This window comes from Pristiophorus japonicus, chromosome 16, assembly GCF_044704955.1.
Source record: "Pristiophorus japonicus isolate sPriJap1 chromosome 16, sPriJap1.hap1, whole genome shotgun sequence".
Classification (NCBI taxonomy): domain Eukaryota; kingdom Metazoa; phylum Chordata; class Chondrichthyes; family Pristiophoridae; genus Pristiophorus; species Pristiophorus japonicus.
The window spans coordinates 130,413,940-130,436,535 of NC_091992.1; the positions used below are offsets into that span (position 1 = coordinate 130,413,940).

Genomic DNA, 22,596 nt, shown 5'->3' on the forward strand with positions numbered 1-22,596 from the left:
ATTATCTTATGTTTCGATAAGCTCGCCTCTCATTCTTCTGAACTCCAATGAGTATAAACCCAGTCTACTCAACCTATCTTCATAAGTCAACCCCCTCATCACCGGAATCAACCTAGTGAATCTTCTCAGTTTGCAGATGACACTAAGCTGGGTGGCGGTGTGAACTCCGGAGGATGCTAAGAGGCTGCAGGGTGACTTGGATAGGTTAGGGGAGTGGGCAAATGCATGGCAGATGCAGTATAATGTGGATAAATGTGAGGTTATCCACTTTGGTGGCAAAACCACGAGGGCAGAATATTATCTGATGGTGACAGATTAGGAAAAGGGGAGGTGCAACAAGACCTGGGTGTCATGGTACATCAGTCATTGAAAGTTGGCATGCAGGTAGCAGGCGGTGAAGAAGACAAATGGCATGTTGGCCTTCATAGCTAGGGGATTTGAGTATAGGAGCAGGGAGGTCTTACTGCAGTTGTACAGGGCCTTGGTGAGGCCTCACCTGGAATATTGTGTTCAGTTTTGGTGTGAGGACGTTCTTGCTATTGAGGGAGTGTAGCGAAGGTTCCCGGGATGGCAGGACTGACATATGAGGAGAGACTGGATCGACTGGGCCTGTATTCACTGGAGTTTAGAAGAATGAGAGGGGATCTCAATGAAACATATAAAATACTGACGGGACTGGACAGGTTAGATGCAGGAAGAATATTCCTGATGTTGGGGAAGTCCAGAACCAGGGGACACGGTCTAAGGATAAGGGATAAGCCATTTAGGACTGAGATGAGGAGAAACTTCTTCACTCAGAGAGTTGTTAACCTGTGGAATTCTCTACCGCAGAGGGTTGTTGATGCCAGTTCGTTGGATATATTCAAGAGCGAGTTAGATATGCTCTTATGGCTAAAGGGATCAAGGGGTATCGAGAGAAAGCAGGAAAGGGGTACTGAGGTGATGATCGGCCATGATCTTATTGAATGGTGGTGCAGGCTCGAAGGACTGAATGGCCTACTCCTGCACCTATTTTCTATGTTTCTGTGTTTCTCTGAACAGCCTCCAATGCAAGTATCTCCTTTCTTAAATACGGAGACCAAAACTGCACACAGTACTCCAGGTGCGGCCTCACCAATACCCTGTACAGTTGTAGCAGGACTTCTCTGCTTTTATACTCTATCCCCCTTGCAATAAAGGCCAACATTCCATTTGCCTTCCTGATCACTTGCTGTACCTGCATACTCATTTTTTATGTTTCATACACAAGGATCCCCAGGTCCCTCTTTACTGCAGCTCTTTGCAATTTTTCTCCATTTAAATTATAGTCTGCTTGTCTATTTTTTCTGCCAAAGTGGATAACCTCACATTTTCCCACATTATACTCCATCTGCCAAATTTTTGCCCACTCACTTAGCCTGTCTATATCCCTTTGCAGATTTTTTGTGTCCTCACAATTTGCTTTCCAGTCCATTTTTGTGTCATCAGCAAACTTGGCTACATTACACTCGGTCCCTTCATCCAAGTCATTAATATAGATTGTAAATAGTTGAGGCTCCAGTTCCGATCCCTGTGGCACCCCACTAGTCACTGCCAACCGAAAAATGATCTGTTTATCCTGACTCTCTGATTTCTGTTAGTTAGCCAATCCTCAATCCATGCTAATATATTACCCCCAAACCCGTGGACTTTTATCTTGTGCATTAACCTTTTATGTGGCACCTTATCGAATGCCTTCTGGAAATCCAAATACACCACATCCACTGCTTCCCCCTTATCTACCCTGCTCGTTACGTCCTGTGACTGCTCCCTTAATAATGGACTCCAGCATTTTCCCAACGACAGATGTTAGGCTAACCAGTCTATAGTTTCCAGCTTTCTGTCTGCCTCCTTTTTTTAAACAGGGACGTTAACATTTGCAGTTTTCCAATCTGCTGTGACCTCCCCAGAATCCAGGGAATTTTGGTGGATTACAACCAATTTATCCACTGTCTCTGCAGCCATTTAAAGGACTCTAGGATGCAAGCCATCAGGTCCAGGGGACTTGTGCACTTTTTTAGTTCCATTATTTTACCGAGTACTACTACTTTAGTGATTGTATTAAGTTCCTCCCTCCCTATAGCCCCTTGATCATCCATTATTGGGATGTTTTTAGTGTCTTCTACCGTGGAGACCGTTATAAAATATTTGTTCAAAGTCTCTGCCATTTCCCTGTTCTCCATTATTAATTCCCCAGTCTCATCCTCTAGGGGACCAACATTTACTTTAGCCACTCTTTTCCTTTTTATGTACCTGTAGAAACTCTTACTATCTGTTTTTATATTTCATGCTAGTTTACTTTCATCATCTATTTTCTCTCTCTTTAGTAGTAGGAGAACAATTGAGAAATGTTGACCACAACACGGTTAGGTTCAATATAAATAGAAAAGAACAATGAAGAATCAAAGATGAGGACACGGGACGAGAAAAAGTGACTTGAGAAGGGATCTGCCCAAATTAATTGAGTAGAAAAGCTAACAAGCAGGTTGACAGATCAGCAGTGGAAAATCTTCAAATGTGAGACAGGTCACGTAGAAAATAAATATATTACTTCAAGGCAAAAAAGGTGTACTAAAAAGTTCCATGAATAAAATTAAAACAAATCAAATTTAAAAGGGGGGTATATTATAAAATTAGGGCTAATAATACAGTGTAATGGAGAGGGTATCACTGCAGCCCTGTAGACCATAAGCTTGGTGCCAGATTTGAGGGCCTGGTCTTCGAACACTCTCTTCCTCAGGCAACCGAAGGCTGCGCTGGCGCACTGGAGGCGTTGTTGAACCTCGTCGTAGATGTCTGATAATAGGGTCCCGAGGTATGGATAGTGGTGCACATTGTCCAAGGCTGCGCTGTGGATTTTGATGACCGGTGGGTAGTGCTGTTTGGTGGGGTCATGTTGGTGGAGGACCTTTGTCTTATGGATGTTTAGTGTAAGGCCCATGCTTTTGTTCACCTCGGTGAAGATGTTGACGGTGGCTTGGAGTTCAGCTTCTGAATGTGCGCATGGCTCAGGCGTGGACCATATACAGTAGACACCTCAAATCGCTGGAAAAATACCACCAATGATGTCGCCAGAAGATCCTGCGAATCCCCTGGGAGTATAGACACATCAACGTCAGTGTTCTCGATCAGGCTAACATCCCCAGCATCGACGCACTGACCACATTTGACCAGTTCCGTTGGGCGGACCTCAGCGCGGCCTTGGACAACGTGGACCACGTGCCTGACACAAGATTCCCAAAGCAAGCGCTCTACTCGGAACTCCTACATGGCAAGCGATCCCCAAGTGGGCAGAGGAAATGTTTCAAGGACACCCTCAAAGCCTCCTTGATAAAGTGCAACATCCCCACTGACACCTGGGAATCCCTGGCCAAAGACTGCACTAAGTGGAGGAAGAGCAATTCTTTGTCAAATCACAAACGCCAGAGGTCACCTTGCACACATCAAGGATCACTCTGCGCCAATGCTCTTAGCCAAAAGGCCGAGAGCCACTGCACCGTTCCTGGAAGTACTGCAATACCAGGTTCGTGCCATGGAGGTGGATGGGTCAGCAACCTCACACACCTCCGTGGAGGTGGATGGGTCAATCCACCCCACCCACCTCCTATTCCGGGAGGGTGCTGAGCACCTCGAGTCTCGTCACCGAGAGCATGCAGTAAACAAGCGCAGGCAGCGGAAGGAGCGTACGGCAAACCAGACTCCCCACCCACCCTTTCCTCCAACCACTGTCTGTCCCACCTGTGACAGAGACTGTAATTCCCATATTAGACTGTACAGTCACCTGACAACTCACTTTTAGAGTGGAAGCAAGTCTTCCTCGATTTCGAAGGACTGCCTGTGATGATGATGATGATGTGGAGAGGGTTGAAGAGGGATATTGGAGGTCTACAATGTGAAAAAAGGCTGGTGGATAATATAATGGAAAATAGGGGTTTTTAATAAGCATATAAAAAGTAAAGAAACAGAGGGTTGGACCTTTCTGGGAATGCGGGCATCAAATTGTAGAAGATGAAGCTATGGCTGAGCTATTGAACATTTTGTGTCAGTTTTTACAAGCGAAGGTGGAAGTGAGAATTCACAGCAACTTGTATTTATATAGCGCCTTTAACGTAGTGAAACATCCCAAGGCGCTTCTCAGGAGTATTACGAGATTTTAAAAAGTGGACTAAAGGAGTCATATGGAACAATGTTAGAGGTAACTGTAGAAAATAAATTAGTTAAAAAAAATTAGCAGAAATGAGGGTGGATCGGTCACTGGGACCTGATGGTGTGCACCCTAGGCTGTTAAAGAAGTCAGAGAAGAGCAAGTAGAAGCTCTGGCCACAGTCCTTCTTAAATACGCTAATTGTGCCACGTAACACTTTTGTTCAATAATAATAATTTTTATTTATTTCGCACCTTTAACGGAGTAAAATGTACCAAGGCACTTCACAACAATTTTACATTGAGGGAAAGAGAGAACAAGCGTGAGAAGGATGTGTAAACAGAGGTAAAAGGGAGGGAAGGATGAACCAGGTGACTTTAGGGAAATTAGCCTAGCCGTCACTTGTGAAAAAATTTTCAGAATCCTTCATTCGAGATAAAATTAGTGAGCAGTTAGAAATGCATGAGTTAACCAAGCACAGCCAGCATGGATTTGTTAACGGTAAGGCAAATTTGTTTGACAAACTTGATATTTTTGAAAAGTGACCAAGGGGTTGCAGTGTATGTGTATGTTCAGCAGCTGTCTCTCACAGGCTTATTAGAACATTCAGGTGTATGGTTTAAGACAGAGGCTCCTAAACATTGTTACTGAGCTCTCTTCATTGATTCATGTCCCAGGCATGACCCCCTCTTTCTAAGTAACAGTATACCCGTATTTGCATAATTAATGTTGGTGAAGATGTGATTCAGAATACTTCACTAACTGTTTTAATTCTGCTCCCTTACACTTTTGGGTTTTAATATGAAGTTCTATCATGTTAGAACTCACTGGCTAGGAAATTCCTCGGATCTGATGTCACTTTGCTAGCGTTACATCACCCGAAGTGTGGTGGAAACCCCACTTTACGTGCATTAATGGGGTTTCTGTCGCACTCCGGCAAAGTAACACTGACAAAATAGGAACAGATCTGAGGAATTTCCTGGCCATGATGTGTGCGTCCTCCTCACCCGCTCCCCCAGTTTGGGAGCACCTGGTACAAGAGGAAATATAGTAGAATGGATAGGAAGTTGGTTGACGGACATGAAACAGAATGCTGCTTGGATTGGAAACCGTGTATTGCAGGGGTCAGTATTGAGTCCACTTTTGTTCTTGGTGCACATCTGGATGACTTCGACTTGTGTTTAGGGAACACCATCTTGAAATTTAAATAGAGGATTTGCAAACAGCAAGGAGGATTGTGAAGACTTCATGAATACAGATTACTGGAATGGGCAGAACAGTGATGGGCACAGTTTTGGATAAGTGTGATGAATGCGTTTTGGGAGAAAAAGACAAGAAGTGGGAGTGTATACACAATGGAAAGATGCTGAAAGGTATGGATGAACAACTACAAACAATTAGAAAGAAAAGAAAGACTTGCATTTATATAGCGCCTTTCACGACCACTGGACGTCTCAAAACACTATGCAGCCAATTAAGTACTTTTGGAATGTAGTCACTGTTGTAATGTGTGAAACACGGCAGCCAATTTGTGCACAGCACACTCCCACAAACAGCGATGTGGCCAGATAATCTGTTTTGTTATGTTGATTGAGAGATAAATATTGGCCAGGACACTGGGGATAACTCCCCCGCTCTTCGAAATAGTGCCATGCGATCCTTTACGTCCACCTGCGAGGGCAGACATGGCCTCGGTTAAACGTCTCATCCTAAAGACGGCATCTCTGACAGTGCAGCGCTCCCTTGGCACTGCACTGGAGTGTCAGCCTAGATTTCTGTGTTCAAGTTTCTGAAGTGAGACTTGAACCCACAACCTTCTGACTCAGAGGCGAGTGTGTTACTCACTGAGCCACAGCTGACAATTAGGGTTCAAGTGCATAATTTCCCGAAAGTGTGGGTGCAGGTAGGTCACACCATAAAGACCAACTGGATCTTGTAAATTCAAGAGTAAAGAAGTAATACATTTGAATGCAATTTTGTTATGTCCACAGTTATACTGTGTGCAGTTTTGGGTGCTCCTTTGGGCTCAATTTTGCCCAACCCTCTTTTTCGGCGCACTTACCTTAAGTGCACCGACTTTGCGCCCTGGAAACGGCACCGGCAAAAAGTCACCCCATCCTGGCCGCTCTTCCAAGTCCCCGGAGTCCCAACGTGGCGTGCATTGTGAAGTGTGGGGCAGAGCAACTACCAGTGCAGAAAGCACTGCTGGCAGCTGCGCGTATGCGCAGTAAAGTCAGTGTGCGTGCTCCTGCCCTCCCAGTGTGTCCTGCGGGCTGCAAGCGGGACCCGATGCTCGCAGCCCCTATCTCAGGCCGAGTGGCCTCCCGCACCGGCTGGCCAGCCCGCTGAGTTCCCAGGCCGAGGTAGGACTTCAGTTTTATTTTTATTTATTGATGGTTGTGCTTGAGAGTTTTGATTGGGTGGGTGGGTGGAGGAGGAGGAGGAGGAGGAGGAGGAGAGTTTTGGGGGAGCGGGGGAGAAAGAGTGTTTTGGGGGTGGGGGGGTGGGGCGGTGAAAGAGTGTTTTGATGTGGGGGGGGGGACTTTGAAAACAGAAACTTGATTTTGGCATACAGGTAGGACTTCTATTTTTTATTTGTTATTGATTGGTTGCTTATTACTTTTTGCAGTTTGTTTAGTGCTTTGTAAGTCTTGGTGCAGGTCCTTAGCTTCCTTCTATCTTTTATTTGTTATTGAATGCTTATTTTTGTGCTTTGTAAGTCTTGGTGCTTTAAATGTACTAACCTGCACCGATTGTTTTAACTGCCCGCAAGGTTTTTCGGAGCTGGCCACATACGCTGACCTGAGTCGATTTGGAGTAAGTTTTTGCTGGCCAAAGTGGCATAAATGGCCAAAACTAGCTTAGGTGTCTGGGAACGCCCCCTTTTGGGGAAAAAAAAACTGAACTAAAAAAATCGTACCTAACTGACTTACTCTGGAGCAAATCTTTTGGGGAAAATGGCATTTTTTAACTTACGCCAGAAAAAACAACTTACTCCAAAAAAAATTGATGCAAGTCGTGGCCAAAATTGGCCCATTGAAAGGACATTGAAGCCATATAGAGCCTACAACATAGGTTGGTGGCATTGATGGAAAACTATAGATATAAGGGGAGATTTGAAATACTAGGGCTATTTGCACTGGACCAGGGAAGGCTAAGACATTTGACAGGAGGTTAAAAAAATGATTTTGATAGTGAACAGTGAAAAACTGATACTTCTGGTTGCGGATTTGGTAACATGGGGTGATGAACAATGTTCCCGTTAAGCTGTGCTTTGTTCTATGTGGCTTGTTTCCTTTGGTTTGCGGTCCCTATAAATTTCCTTGCATGCACGGTATTTACAATGGAGAAGCCAGTTAGTGCCATGCACGGGACCTTTCCCGTTACTGCATGGCCGCGCAGTGTACAGGAAACGTTGGTCATGAATTTCAGATTATTAGTGAGGAGAGCGGTTCGGAGATATTTTGTTGTGGAAAGGGTTCATCATAGGCAGTCCCTCGGAATCGAGGAGGACTTGCTTCCACTCCCAAAGTGAGTTCTTTGATGGCTGAACAGTCCGATATGAGCGCCACAGACCCTGTTACAGGTGGGACAGACATTCGTCGAGGGAAGGGGTCGGTGGGGCTGGTTTGCCGCGCGCTCCTTCCGCTGCCTGCGCTTGGCTTCTTCATAAACTAATATGGCAGGGGGATGGGAACCTATGCAGGGAGACAGAGGGAAGTAGAATGGGGGCAGAAGCAAAAGATAGAAAGAAGAAAAGTAAAAGTGGAGGGCAGAGAAACCAAAGGCAAAAAGCAAAAACGGCCACATTACAGCAAAATCCTAAAGAGGCAAAGGGTGTTAAAAAGACAAGCCTGAAGGCTCTGTGGCTCAATGCGAGGAGTATTCGGAATGAGATGGACGAATTAACTGCGCAGATAGCATCACGGAAACATGGCTCCAGGGTGACCAAGGCTGGGAACTCAACGTGCAGGGGTATTCAACATTTAGGAAAGATAGACAGAAAGGAAAAGGGGGTGGGGTGGCCTTGCTGGTTAAAGAGGAAATTAATGCAATAGTTAAGGAAGGACATTAGCTTGGATGATGTGGAATCGGTATGGGTGGACCTGCGGAATTCCAAAGGGCAGAAAACGCTAGTGGGAGTTGTGTACAGACCACCAAACAGTAGTAATGAGGATGTGGACAGCATCAAACAAGAAATTAGGGATGTGTGCAATCAAGGTACAGCAGTTATCATGGGCGACTTTAATCTACATATTGACTGGGCTAACCAAACTACTAGCAATACTGTGGAGGAGGATTTCCTGGAGTGTATTAGGGATGGTTTTCTAGACCAATATGTCGAGGAACCAACTAGAGGGCTGGCCATCCTAGACTGGGTGATGTGTAATGAGAAAGGACTAATAGCAATCTTTTTCTTCGAGGCCCCTTGGGGAAGAGTGACCATAATATGGTAGAATTCTGAATTAAGATGGAGAGTGACACAGTTAATTCAGAGACTAGGGTTCTGAACTTGGGGAAAGGTAACTTCGATGGTATGAAACGTGAATTGGCTAGAATAGACTGGCGAGTAATACTTAAAGGGTTGACGGTGGATAGGCAATGGCAAACATTTAAAGATCACATGGATGAACTTCAACAATTGTACATCCCTGTCTGGAGTAAAAATAAAATGGGCAAGGTGGCTCAACCGTAGCTAACAAGGGAAATTAAGGATAGTGTTAAATCCAAGGAAGAGGCATATAAATTGGTCAGAAAAAGCAGCAAACCTGAGGACTGGGAGAAATTTGTAATACAGCAGAGGAGGACAAAGGGTTTAATTAGGAGGGAGGAAATAGAGTATGAGAGGAAGCTTGCTGGGAATATAAAAACTGGCTGCAGAAGCTTCTATAGATATGTGAAGAGAAAAAGATTAGTGAAAACAAACGTAGGTCCCTTGCAGTCAGATTCAGGTGAATTTATAATTGGGAACAAAGAAATGGCGGACCAGTTAAACAAATACTTTGGTTCTGTTTTCACGAAGGAAGACACACATAACCTTCCAGACATACTAGGGGTCCGAGGGTCTAGTGAGAAGGAGGAACTGAAGGATATCCTTATAAAGTGGGAAATTGTGTTAGGGAAATTGATGGGATTGAGGCTGATAAATCCCCGGGGCCTGATAGTCTGCATCCCAGAGTACTTAAGGAAGTGGCCATAGAAATAGTGGATGCATTGGTGATCATTTTCCAACAGTCTATCGACTCTGGATCAGTTGCTATGGACTGGAGAGTAGCTAATGTAACACCACTGTTTTAAAAAAAAAAGAGAGAGAGAAAACGGGTAATTATAGACCGGTTAGCCTGACATCAGTAGTGGGGAAAATGTTGGAATCAATTATTAAAGATGAAATAACAGCGCATTTGGAAAGGAGTGACAGGATCGGTCCAAGTCAGTATGGATTTATAAACGGGAAATCATGTTTGACAAATCTTCTGGAATTTTTTGAGGATGTAACTCGTAAAGTGGACAAGGGAGAACCAGTGGATGTGTTGTATTTGGACTTTCAAAAGGCTTTTGACAAGGTCCCGCACAAGAGATTGTTGTGCAAAATCAAAGCACATGGTATTGGGGGTAATGTACTGACGTGGATAGAGAACTGGTTGGCAGACAGGAAGCAGAGAGTCGGGATAAACGGGTCCTTTTCGGAATGGCACGCAATGACTAGTGGAGTGCCGCAGGGCTCAGGGCTAGGACCCCAGCTCTTTACAATATACATAAATGATTTAGATGAAGGAATTGAGTGTAATATCTCCAAGTTTGCAGATGACATTAAACTGGGTGGCGGTGTGAGCTGTGAGGAGGACGCTAAAATGTTGCAGGGTGACTTGGACAGGTTAGGTGAGTGGGAAAATGCATGGCAGATGCAGTATAATGTGGATAAATGTGAAGTTATCCACTTTGGTGGCAAAAACACAAAGGCAGAATATTATCTGAATGGCAGCAGATTAGGAAAGGGGGCGGTGCAACGAGACCTGGGTGTCATGGTTTATCAGTCATTGAAAGTTGGCATGCAGGTGCAGCAGGCGGTGAAGGCGGCAAATGGTATGTTGGCCTTCATAGCTAGGGGCATTGAGTATAGGAGTAGAGAGGTCTTACTGCAGTTGTACGGGGCCTTGGTGAGGCCTCACCTGGAATATTGTGTTCAGTTTTGGTCTCCTAATCTGAGGAAGGACATTCTTGCTATTGAGGGAGTGCAGCGAAGGTTCACCAGACTGATTCCCGGGATGGTGGGACTGACATATGAGGAGAGACTGGATCAACTGGGCCTTTATACACTGGAGTTTAGAAGGATGAAAGGGGATCTCACAGAAACTTATAGGATTCTGACGGGACTGGACAGGTTAGATGCGAGAAGAATGTTCCCGATGATGGGGAAGTCCAGAACCAGGGGACACAGTCTTAGGATAAGGGGTAGGCCATTTAGGACTGAGATGAGGAGAAACTTCTTCACTCAGAGTTGTTAACCTGTGGAATTCCCTACCGCAGAGAGTTGATGCCAGTTCATTGGATATATTCAAGAGGGAGTTAGATATGGCCCTTACGGCTAAAGGGATCAAGGGGTATGGAGAGAAAACAGGAAAGGGGCACTAAGGGAATGATCAGCCATGATATTGAATGGTGGTGCAGGCTCGAATGGCCTACTCCTGCACCTATTTTCCATGTTTCTATTTTTCTATGGTCTTTACCTTGAGACTCGAAGAGCTCAATGCCTTCCTGGATGGACTTTCTCCACCTTGGGCGGTCTGCGGTCAGGATCTCCCAGGTGTCAGTGGTGATGTCACACTTTACCAGTGAGGTTTTGAGGGTGTCCTTATAACATTTCCGCCGTCCTCCTTTGGCTCGTTTACCATAAAAGAGCTCCGCATAAAGCATTTGCTTAGGGAGTCTCATATCTGGCACGCATACTATGTGGCCTACCCAACGAAGCTAATAGAGTGTGGTCAGTGCTTCAATGCTGGGGATGTTAGCCTGGACGATGACACTGATGTTGGTGCGCCTGTCCTCCCAGGGGATTTGCAGGATCTTGCGGAGACATCATTGGTGATATATGTCCAGCAACTTGAGGCACCTTCTATACATTGTCCATGCCTCAGATCTCAGATCCATGCAGGAGGGCGAGTATTACTACAGCCTTGTAGACCATGAGTTTGGTGGTAGATTTGAGGGCCTGGTCTTCAAACACTCTTCCTCAGACGGCCGAAGGCTGCGCTGGCGCACTGGAGGCGATTCTGAATCTCCGCATCAATGTCTGCCTTTGTTGATAAGAGGCTCCCGAGATATGGAAAATGGTCCACGTTGTCCAGGGCTGCGCTGTGGATCTTGATAATTGGAGGGCAGTGCTATGCGTCGGGGACAGACTGGTGGAGGACCTTTGTCTTACGGATGTTTAGCATAAGGCCCATGCTTTCATATGCCTCAGTGAATACCTTGACTATATCCTGGAGTTCAGCCTCTGAATGTGCGCAGATGCAGGTGTCGTCCGCATACTGCAGCTCAATGACAGAGGTTGGGGTGATCTTGGGCCTGGCCTGGAGGCGGCGTAGATTAAACAGCTTCCCACTGGTTCTGTAGTTTAGCTCCACTCCAGCGGGGAGCTTGTTGATTGTGAGGTGGAGCATGGCGGTGAGGAAGATTGAGAAGAGGGTTGGAGCGATAACACAGCCCTGTTTGACCCCGGTCCGGAGGTGGATTGAGTCTGTAATGGATCCGTTGGTATTGGAACATGGAATGCTTTGTCACAGGGGTGGTTGAAGCAGACACAATAGCATCTTTTAACGGAAAATTCGATAAATATTGGAAGCAGAGGAAGGTATGAGGTGGGAGCAAGGTAGTGCGATTAGTTTTGAATGGTGTAGAAAAAATCTGGCAGAGAAGCAATTAGCCGAATGACCCCCGCCCCCCCCCCCCCCCTTAGTATTGATTGTATTCATCATCTAGGTTGTCAGTCCATTGCTATGCTGAGTCAGTATTGCCCATATATCTGTTCTGATAGTTCAGGTGGGCATTGAAGATCCCAAGAGGCAGAAGTTCTCTGTATCCAGGCCAACATTCTTCCATCAAAAAACAATTTAATTGGCATTATCTCATTGCTGTTTGTGGGCTGTTGCTGTATAGACAATTGCTGCTGTGCTTACCTACGCAATAACCACTGCATTACAACGTGAATGTGAAGCACTTTGTGGAAGTTTTGAGATGTGATTCGGTACTATACAAATGTGCTCTTTTATGGGTATGCTAGCACAGTGGTTTATGTTACTGGACCAGTAATCCAGAGGCCTGGACTAATAATCCGGGGACATGAGTTCAAATCCCACCACGGCAGCTGGGGTATTTTCAATGAATTAAATAAATCTGGAATGAAAAGCTAGTATCCGTAATGGTGACCATGAGACTACCAGAATTGTCGTAAAAGCCCACCTGGTTCATGAATGTCCTTTAGGGGAGGAAATCTGCCGTCCTTGCCCGGTCTGGCCTGTGTGACTCCAGACCCACAGCAATGTGGTTGACTCTTAATTGCCCTCTGAAATGGCCCAGCGACACACTCAGTTGTATTCAAGAAGGTGGCTCACCACCACCTTCTCGCGGGCAATTTGGGATGGGCAATAAATGCTGGTCTTGCTGCCAATCCCGTGAATAAAAAAAAATCCAGCCCCTGAATTTACAATGATAAGATTCTGGTTATAAACAAAACCTGCAGCTCAGAGGGTTAAGTGTCAATCATTTGCAGTTGCAGACAGTACTGCTGACTTCAAGAATGTTTGTGGCAGCATTAACTTTCCAACTCCTCGCCAGAGTGGAGGAGTTCCATATTTCAATATCTTAAATTTGTTGAACTAATTCACCAGATCAGAACTAATGAAATGTATCATAACTTGGCTTATATTGAATCTAACAAATGAATGCAATGTGTAGGTTTGATATCGGAGCCCAGAATTAGGTATTCTGACAGATGTTTCTGGTATTTTCTTCATGTTGTGTCTGCAGGAATTTTCTTTACAAGCTGTATGCAATATTTTCTTTGTGCCTGAAGTAGTGACACATCTCTAACTATAGCAGGCGAACGTGAGATTCACTGGACTGGTAGTGAAATAAGTGGTGTTATTAGTACCTACTAGTCTATTTCAAACAATCTACCTTTATCGTGCAACTGTAGTAGATTATATTTCTTCTGAAACTGCTGAGAACGGTGGTCTCATACTGCAGCACGTCACAAATGAGTAAAGAGAAAAGTCATTTTTTGTTGCAGCAATGGTCTGATCAGTGCAAGTTAAACTGAAGCATTCCAAGCAGCTATTGCATTAAAATGGCTTACTGTCGCTATTGATACTTACCTCCAATACATCCGGACTCATCAGGTGCTTGTCTATTTATCCAATAGTTGAACGTTTGTACGGCTTGAAGGGAAGAGAGGATGGAAGGAGAGAGACAGAAAAGGAAAGGCATTTTAATTCGCTGCTTTTCACTTTGGAGGAGAGAATTTTTATAATCGCCTGTATCTTGAATGTTATGGTTTGTGATACCTGGCAAACTATGGCCCATCACAGACACTAATGAGTAATCCAGAATTCCATATATGACAAAATAGTTGATTCTGTCAGACTGGGCTGAATATGTTCGTGGGCCACGTTCTAGTACATTGTGTATGGCATCTTCCAGCCATGCCCCGTCTGACTGCAGTAGGACCTTGTTATCTCTGTCCGTCTCTTGCAATCATTGCTGATTGTATGAGTGTTCTTTTTAAAAAAAAATAGTCTGCCATTGGCTCCATATTAAGTGGCTATTGCTCGGTTTGGTTTTATTACAAAATAGACAAACCGAAGCTGGTTGATTTGTTGCTCAGAGAGTAGTTAAAATAAACAAGCTCTCAATAACTTAGTAAGTCTAGTTGGATCAACAAGTATTCTGATTATCAATGGCAAAGTCAAAGCTACTCCCGAGACTTGAGCACAAAAAATCTAGGCTGACACTCCAGTGCAGTACTGAGAGAGTGCTGCAGTGTCGGAGGTGCCGTCTTTCGGATGAGACGTTAAACCGAGGGCCCGTCTGCTCTCTCAGGTGGATGTAAAAGATCCCATGGCACTATTTTGAAGAAGAGCAGGGGAGTTATCCCCGGGTGTCCTGGCCAATATTTATCCCTCAATCAATATAACAAAAACAGATTATCTGGTCATTATCACATTGCTGTTTGTGGGAGCTTGCTGTGTGCAAATTGACTGCCGCGTTCCCCACATTACAACAGTGACTGCACTTCAAAAGTACTTCATTGGCTGTAAAAGCGCTTTGGGACATCCAGTGGGCGTGAGGGGCGCTATATAAATGCAAGTCTGTCTTTTTAGCACTGCAATATTAGAGAGTTTTGTTGATCTTCTGCTGAGTCCTTGGTTGAGCATATTGTGGTATCATCATGGGACCTTGAAGCTGATATAGATCGCCCTTTGGGACGCACAATTCCACTCCTGTATCGTGTATCCTTGTGACATGGTATGTAGATCTACAGTTAAGTCTGCATACGCCAACTATACTTTTGAAAGGCTCTGTATCGAGACATATGTATTCTCCACCTACCGCTTTCCTTTTCGCATAAATCATCGGTGAGGATAATGATACAACATCCGGAGTGGTGCTCTTTGCATTTTGTTAATGATGCCAATCTTTTTTTAAATGAAGATGGTGAACCAAAATTTAGACAGCTTCAAAATCTCATACCTATTTATATCCATTTGCTGATCTCTTCACAAATAGTCGGGGGTTGGAGCACAGTGTGATTGAAAAAAAATTACTCTGATGGAGCCGTGTTTAAACTGGTGTATCCTTTTCAGGTCACAGTTCAGCTCCTCCCTGCGGGGAAGTGGTCAAAGTTGGCACATCCCAAGAAAAAAACAGAGGCTGACTGCTGAGGGCAGTTTCTACAGATTGGCGGCTGCATGTAAATCCCTGGCACTGCTCTTCGGGAGAGGTCAGGTTGCCGAGTTCAAATAGTGATTTTGAAATACCTTTGAGACTTTGAAGTGCAACAAATATGTGTATATCATATATATCTATATATCCCCAATGGCACATCAGAATTCAGGAATGTGTGTGGATTTGAGGAATCAAAGAGGCAGATTGCAATTCACTGCTGCAATTCTTGCGCCATTCTTCTTTTACTGCATTGACTAAACATTGTAAAATCTCGTCTTGCAATTAGATCAATTTAGAAAAAGAAAAACCCTTCCCCTGTGCATAATGTAGGCTGACACTTCAGTGTAGTATTGAGGGACTGCTGTGTTGTCATGTACCAAGTTTTGATGTTCAGGTGTTTGTAAAAGATCCCTTGATACTATTCAAAGAGGAGCAGGGACGTTTGTGCAGTGTCTGGGCCAACAATGATGCCCCAGTCAACACCTCCATAAACCAATCAACTGGAATTTCTCCTTTGATCTCTCTGGGTCCTTGATGTGTGCACATCAACTGCATAATTTGCAAGACTACACTTGATAAGTACTTCATTGATTGAGATATTAGAATCATAGAAATTTACAGCACGGAAGGAGGCCATTTTGGCCCATCGTGTCCTGAAGACATGAAAGGTGCTATATAAATGCAAGTTTGCTTTTTAAAAAAAAATATCCTTGTGCATCTGAGTGTTGTGGTGAACGCAGGTGATCCTTTTATGTCTATGGTTAAGGGCTGACTGGACTGATGGGATGAAAATCTCACCAACTTTAAGGGGCTCAAGATAATTTGGGCAGTCTCGAGCAAGTTCCTGGTAGTTGTAAGTCAACCTCTTTAATTGGTCACTAACTTTTCAATGTATAATTCGGACCGAAAGATTAGCAGATGCAGGATATTGTTACTGGAGGAGGCTGCTCTTCTGAGGTGGGCCGGGGAGGGTTGAGGAGGTCGAGACGCCTCACCCTACACCTTGGCATGTTATACTTGATCTGTGTTGATATTGATAGAGTGCTAGCATCTCAGTTTTATTTCCTCAGCACTGACATCTTTCAGGTTTTTTCATCCAGCAATGCTGCCCTCTCCCAGTCCTCTTCCCCCCTGAAGGTAGTGAGTCATGCTGTGCTGACAGTTGCAGCAGCAATCTTCCAGTACCTCACTTACAATATGCCGCCTTAATGTTTAAACTTGGAAAGTGAGTCTTGGTGAGCTATTTGGCAATAGGGGGCATTCCAGTCAAGCCAGTTCCTTCTCACTTGTGTTTCCAGCAGCGATGGGGAGCAGAAACACTGACCGTGCATCCTTCCTATTTCCCTAGCCTTGAGCGCTCAAACCAATTTTGGCTTTACTGATCAACTATGGTTTGAATCTGTGCCCTTTCTTTGACTCTTCTGAGTCATGCAATGCATTGACACACTGGGAGACAACATCCTCACATTGATGTACACAGAACTTACTGCTTTTTGTTTCATGAATATACTTTAAGCTGCACAGCAGTGTTTTAGTGGATAACTAATTGTGAAAGATATTGCTTCAAAATAATATTAGGGTCGTATACAGAAACCATACACAGCACAAAAGCTGGTGTGAAGCGCTTTGGGACATCCGGCAGTTGAGAAAGGCGCTACATAAATGTAAGTCTTTCTTGTTACAGATTCCATGCAAGTAAATTATTTTCATCTTGAGGGATTCAAGTTCTTGAGCAGATCAAGTGGGTGTGTAGCGTTGGCAAGTGCAGTATCACTTGGCATGTGTACAAGCAAGGTCTGAGCTTCGAGGAAGGGCAAGCCTGTGACAAGTTTTTCAGTTGTTACTTTTTGTCTTTCTTGCTTTTGTATTATGTTTATCGAGATTTCAAAAGCCTGATACCACAGATTTGCAGCTTTGGAGGGCTGTTGCTGGAGGTGGCTGCAAACATTGCTGAAAATGATTCTAGGAGCACACTATAAGGCCGTGGAAATGGATTCAGTTGGCAGAAGTTTGTTTACATGGGAATAAGAGTTAAAGAAAAGTAACTTCTCTTCCCCCGCCCCCCCCCCCCCCCCTTACCTCTGCACATATAACAGAATGAGGCTCCCAAGTTGTAATTTGTCCAAACTCTTTTGGAGTATGTTTCACAAAATTCTGAAACTATGGTTCCTGTAAGAAAGAAAACAAGCAAGAATAAAGACTTGCATTTATATAGCGCCTTTAATGACCACAGGACGTCCCAAGCACTTTATGACCAATGAAGTACTTTTGAAGTGTTGTAATGTAGGAAACATGACAGCCAATTTGCACATTGCAAAGTCTCTCAAACAGCAATGTGATCTGCTTCAGCGATGTTGGTTGCAGGGTAGTTGAAGTTGAATTTGAAGTTTTCTTGAGGCCACACGTGGCCTGAAGCAGGACTGATACTGCAATTTTCTGCTACCGTATGGTTCATATGTAAACTATGTATTGAAATACAGAATGTGGGCACCAGTGGTGTCCGTTTGGATGCATTATATGATCAAAACTGATAGTGAGGCAACACTGCCACTGGCAGAGGTGGTGGGCATCAACAAGAGAGATGTGTTTGGCTAAATTAAGTAAAAATGTATGTTGCTGGTGTGTGTAGACTTCAACTGGGGTAGGTATTGTTTCCAACTAAAACTAAATCACCAACAAGATGTGTGGTCTTTTTAAAAAGTTGATGTGGTTGCTGTAGAAATAATATATTTTATTTATATAGCGCCTTTAACGTAGTAAAACATCCCAAGGCGCAGTGTTCGAGACAAACAGATAAATTTGACACCGAGCCACAGAAGAAATTTAGGCAATGATCAAAAGCTTGTTTAAAGAGGTAGGTTTTAACGAGCGTCTTAAAGGAGGTGAGAGAGGTAGAGGTTTAGGGAGGGAGTTCCAGAGCTTAGGGCCCAGGCATGCTGAAGGCACGTCCATTGATGGTTGAGCAGTTATAATGAGGGATGTTCAAGAGGCCAGAATTTGAGGAGCGCAGATATCTTGTGGGACTGTGAGGCTGAAAAAGATTACAGAGATAGGGAGGGGCAAGGCCATGGAGTGATTTGTAAACAAGGATGAGAATTTTGAAATCGAGGCGTTGTTTAACTGACAGCCAATGTAGGTCAGAAAGCACAGGGGTGATGGGTGATCGTGACTTGGTGCGGGTTAGGACACGGGCTGCTGAGTTTTGGATGACTTCAAGTTTACGTAGTGTGGAATGTGGAAGGCCGGCCAGGAGTGAGTTGGAGTAGTCAAGTCTAGAGGTAACAAAGGCATGAATGAGGGTTTCAGCAGCAGAAGAGCTGAGGCAGGGCGGAGGCGAGCAATGTTACAGAGGTGGAAAAAGGCGGTTTTAGTTATGCGGCGGATATGTGACTGGAAACTCATTTCAGGGTCAAATATGACCCCTAGGTTGTGAACAGTTTTGTTCACCCTCAGATTGATGCTAGGAAGAGGGATGGGGTTAGTGGTTAGGGAACGCAGTTTGTGGCGGGGACCAAAGATAATGGCTTCGGTCTTCCCAATATTTAATTGGAGAAAATTTCTGCTCATCCAGTACTGGATGTCAGACAAGCAATCTGACAATTTAGGTACCAAATGACAGAAGTGGTGGAGAGATAGAGCTGGATGTCATCTGCGTACATGTGGAAAATGTACTATAAAGATTTCTACAGGGATTGCACAAAAGCTGTTCCACATTATAAATTGTCAGATTCCCCTCGTGCCCCTCCAAACAGCATGTTTTTCAGCAAGTGTATATAATGCTGACTTTTACACCAGTCCTCTGCTCGGATATGGAGCATAAATGAGAGCAGACCAGAAGTAAAGAGAATTCTCTTCATCGCATAAATCTGGTGCTTGATGATTTAACTATGCATTGAGAGATGCATTTAACTATGAGCAGCCCTTTGTGTTCTACTGGATGACTAGTATCTGTATACGAGAGTTTGAAAAAAAATGTATGTTGTCATGTAAAAACTTTCCCCCCCTCTTTCTTATCCCTCCACTTCCAGTGCCTGGCAATACCGAGGCAAGCATCTTTTTCTTGTGTGTCTGCCTGCATCACTTTTCAACAGGCCACCAGAAATCTGTAAGAATGGTTTTAAATTGGCAAATTACAGACATTTTTACAGAAAAGTAAAAAAACAAGACTCTATTGTCTGGTCTGTTGTCAGATAGTAAATCTTTGAATTTTACTGTTATCTTAAACCTCTGTTTCCAATGCTTCCTAAATAAATCAGATTATTAGACCATCACCATTTTGGTACAATTAACTTAAAGTGCAATTATAAATTATACTTGCGTCATTGTATTTTTAATAATTTAATTAGTCGAAAGGGGATAATTACAGTTGTGCAAAGCTATATAGAATAGCAGACGCACATTTTTATTTAGCTAGTTGTCGTGCTTCATGGATTTGAAATAAGACTGAATTTTAATCATGCATGTTTTCAGTGTAACTGACTCAAAGTTGCTCTCGGCTCATGGCGTTACTTTGAAGGCTCTGTAGACACGTACGTTGTATGAGTGACATTTTGATGCTGACATAACTGCCAATTCGGAGGCACCGGATCTTAAATGCATAATGATTATGATTGTGCTTTATAACAGTTAAAGTAGTATTTATGTTTCAAAGCATATTTTGATGCACTTGTTTCTTAACTACTTAAAGCGTTAAATAAGGAAAAGCCGCTCGGCCAAAAGCAATGTACAATCTGACCCAACTATGCACCAGATTTCATCTCGAGTGTCATCTTGGCTCAGTTGGTAGCACTCTTGACTCTTAGAAGGTTGTGGGATCAAGCATGCCTGCAGATTTGAGAGCAGGATTTAGACAGTTCAGTGAGAGAGTGCTGCATTGTCAGAGGTGCCTTGACAATCGAGGCCTTGACTGCCAGCTCAAGTGCAAAAAAAGAAAAAAATGAATGACTTGCATTTATGTAGCACCTTTCATGACCACTGGACGTCCCAAAGCTCTTTACAGCCAATGAAGTACTTTTTGAAGTGTAGTTACTGTTGTAATGTAGGAAATGCAGCAGCCAATTTGTGCACTGCAAGCTCCCACAAACAGCACTATGATAATGACCAGATAATATGTTCGGTGATACAAAAGCAAAATAATGTGAATGCTGGAATCTGAAATTAAAACCGAAAATGCTGGAAATACTGTCAGTCAACATCTGTGGAGAGAGAAACAGAGTTAACATTTCAGGTCGATGACCCTTCGTCAGAACTTCGTCAGAATATGTTTCGTGATGTTGATTGAGGGATAAATATTGGCCAGGACACCGGGGATAACTCCCCTGCTCTTCTTAGTAATAGTGCGATGGGATCTTTTACTACGGGGCTTCGGTTTAATGTCTCATCTGAATGACGGCTCCTCCAACAGTGCAGCACTCCCTTAGCATTGCACTGGAGTGTCAGACTAGATTTTTTTTTGTGCTCAAGTCTCTGAAGTGGGACTTGAACCCACAACCTTCTGACTCGGAGGTGAGGGTGCTATCAATGGCACCATGGCTGACACCTTAAAAGTTCTGCTAAAGATTGCTTCTATTCAGCAAAGTTCAGGGATTTCTTTGTGTCCTGGCTGGCCTTCCTTCCTCAGCCAACGTCACCAAAAAACAGATCAACTGGTCATTCATATATACATTTACTGATTGTGGAACTTTACTGTGGCACAAAATGGCTGCCATATTTGCCGATGTAACGACAGTGGTTACATTTCAAGTGATGATTTGTTTTGGGATATCCCGAGGACAAGGCACTATATAAATGAAAGTTTCTTCTTTCTTGGCGCGAGGTTCTCTAGAATTATCTCGACAAAATTTCTCCCCCTCCAAAGATAAATTGAGCATTACTCCAGAATTAATATTGTATCATGTATCAGTTACCATCCTTGATATTGTATAACCACGATCCTACCATTATATTTCACATTGCTTATACCAGGGCTTGGTGCTGTAATCTGGTGAAGTTGAAAAGAACAGTTTGAATGAAGCTGTTTCTGTTTTTATATTTCTGGCTTCACTCGAATGCTGAGTGAGGAGGGGGGGCGGGGGGATAGGTAGTGTTGTAGCTTTTTTGTGCAATTAGATATTACATGGGCACAGGTACCCAAAACCCAGTTTTGTCCATTTTGGGAAGGTAATGAGAATGCAGTTAAATTCTTTGACTGGTCTATCTCTTGTTTATTTTCGTCTGATACCCAGAGCAGGTTCTACATAGAATTACATAGAAATTACAGCACCAGAGCAGGCCATCTGCTTTTCTCCAACAAAATGTGTCTGCTCCAGCCTCAATAGAGCACCTGTAATGCATCGGTCCACCTTTTTTCCCCATTTGCCCCACTGGCTAGTCTGTGGCCTAGTGACTTTGCCAATTTAGTGCCAGCTGAGGGGCAATTTCCTGCTGCATGCCCAGGCCCACTGAACCCGGATTGAGACTGCCCAAACCCACACCATAGAGAACCCTTTCAGTTCGAGATGGTTTGATCCTCAGTCCTAGAGGACCCTGTTTTCAGTGTATTTCCATGATTTTGATCTCTAAATGTAGCTTTTTCTATTAATGGTTAGGAGCAGGGACATGGAGTTCAGTGCTTTATTTAGTGTTTCTAAAGTCTGGGTGTTCTGTGGAATCCTCGCAGCTGATGACATGGAGCTGTCATAAAGCTTTGATTGAGCTGTTCGGCTTCAAAGTTAGAGCATGGCTTTGAAAACTGCAATGCATTTGTGACATGCCTGTAGCTGAATTCTTGATGTTGCTGCACATGTAGTCTGTGGTATTGATTGTTGCTGAAACTTCAGAGTTTTATTTTCATTGTGTGTTCAAAGTTTTGAAATGCAGATCTGGTCTGTCAGACACTTCTAACGCTATTCAGACACGGAATTGGTTAGTTTCAGATGTGCAGTCATTCGGTAAAACATTTTTTTGTCTTGTATGTTTTGCTAAAGTGGCAAATGCATGTTTATGCTCGCTTACAGTCTGCACTGAGTATTATTGATTCTTTTATCTTGTAATTATTTTAAATGCTTGGGAAAAATAATACTTACTGAGAGTTGCACTGAAAGACTTGAAAGGAAAGACCTGCAGTCATATAGCATGTTACCACTTTTCTTTCGAAACACTTTAAAGTGTTTCACATATGATCAATGACTTTAAAGTTATTCTGCAGGCAAATGTGGCAGTCATTTTGCACACAGCATGATTGCAAACAGCAATGAGATGAATGACCAGGTAATGGCCTGTAATTTACGGTCAGCGGCGAAGAAAAGACTTTCACTGCTGGCCCCAAAATAAGCTCCCATAAAGATCCCGCAACCTCTGGCGAGAAGTTCGGCTTTTCCGATGTGCAATTGAAATCATAGCGAGTTAATGGGGATGTACAGTGAAGTCAACAAGCTGTCTAAGCAGCCAATCACAATGCAGAACTCTCACAGACTGGGAACCAGGAAATGAAGAAGTTGCTTTTAGTCAGA

At 43.8% G+C, this 22,596-nt stretch overlaps 1 protein-coding gene across 4 annotated transcripts in view; it reads left to right on the plus strand.

Annotated features, from left to right (window-relative positions):
- The window catches only part of helz (helicase with zinc finger), a 295,601-nt gene that overhangs the window by 18,377 nt on the left and 254,628 nt on the right, over positions 1-22,596 (plus strand). Inside the window, exon 1 of one of the 4 annotated variants that reach the window (XM_070857886.1) lies at positions 15,039-15,161. The exons of the other annotated variants lie outside the window; for them this stretch is intronic. The gene's annotated coding sequence lies outside the window, so the exon portion shown is untranslated. Of the gene's footprint in view, positions 1-15,038; positions 15,162-22,596 lie in introns of those variants that run through there. 4 annotated transcript variants of the gene reach the window in all.